Consider the following 1,460-nt stretch of genomic DNA (forward strand, 5'->3'; position numbering starts at 1 on the left):
AGCGCAAAATTGGGATTTTACACTTTTTCAAAACTTTTTGCAGGAAACTATTGGCCAGCTCGAGTCACGTGCAGGCGCTAAGTTTGGCGCTGTCACATCATCGTTAAGGGGGTGTTCTACACTATCTTAAAACTGGGCGTCGGTCCCCCTATTCTATAAGCACCCTTAAGGTTTTCACCATTTTCAAAACTTTTTGCGGGAAACGATTGGCCAGCTCGAATTGCGTGCAGGCGCCAAGTTTCGCGCTGTCACATCATCGTTAAGGGGGGTGAGCTACACTATCTTAAAACTGGGCGTCGGTCCCCCTATTCTATAAGCACCCTTAAGATTTTCACCATTTTCAAAACTTTTTGCGGGAAACAATTGGCCAGCTCGAGTTACGTGCAGGCACCAAGTTTGGCGCTGTCACATCATCGTTAAGGGGGTGTTCTACACTATCTTAAAACTGGGCGTCGGTCCCCCTATTCTATAAGCACCCTTAAGGTTTTCACCATTTTCAAAACTTTTTGCGGGAAACGATTGGCCAGCTCGAGTTACGTGCAGGCGCCAAGTTTCGCGCTGTCACATCATCGTTAAGGGGGGTGAGCTACACTATCTTAAAACTGGGCGTCGGTCCCCTATTCTATAAGCACCCTTAAGATTTTCACCATTTTCAAAACTTTTTGCGGGAAACAATTGGCCAGCTCGAGTTACGTGCAGGCACCAAGTTTGGCGCTGTCACATCATCGTTAAGGGGGGTGTGCTACACTATCTTAAAACTGGGCGTCGGTCCCCCTATTCTATAAGCACCCTTAAGATTTTCACCATTTTCAAAACTTTTTGCGGGAAACGATTGGCCAGCTCGAGTTACGTGCAGGCGCAAGATTTGGCGCTGTCACATCATCGTTAAGGGGGGTGTGCTACACTATCTTAAAACTGGGCGTCGGTCCCCCTGTTCTATAGGCACCCTTAAGATTTTCACCATTTTCAAAACTTTTTGCGGGAAACGATTGGCCAGCTCGAGTTACGTGCAGGTGCCAGGTTTGGCGCTGTCACATCATCATTAAGAGGGCGTGTGTTCTACTAAATTAAAACAGGGTGTCGGTCCCCTATAGTATAAGCACCCTTAAGATTTTCACCATTTTCAAAACTTTTTGCGGGAAACTATTGGCCAGCTTAAGTTACGTGCAGGCGCCAAGTTTAGCCAAGTTTAACCCTAACCTTCACCCTAACTCTTACCCTAACCCTAAACTCTAACCCTAGGGTTACCCTAACGCTAACCCTAACCCTAAACTCTAACCCTAGGCTTACCCTAACGCTAACCCTAAGTCCAAAAGGCTCCCCCACTCAAAAGCCAATAAAACAAAAACCAAAAAACCAAAGCCCAATTGCCCAAACATCTTTCCAATCAAATTACGACAAGTCCACAAAGTAAACCGTCCGAAAGGGACCTGGCCCAAAAATTTCAAGCACTCCAAAAG

The sequence above is a fragment of the Orbicella franksi genome, unplaced genomic scaffold (genome assembly GCF_964199315.1).
Source record: "Orbicella franksi unplaced genomic scaffold, jaOrbFran1.1 SCAFFOLD_487, whole genome shotgun sequence".
NCBI lineage: Eukaryota > Metazoa > Cnidaria > Anthozoa > Scleractinia > Merulinidae > Orbicella > Orbicella franksi.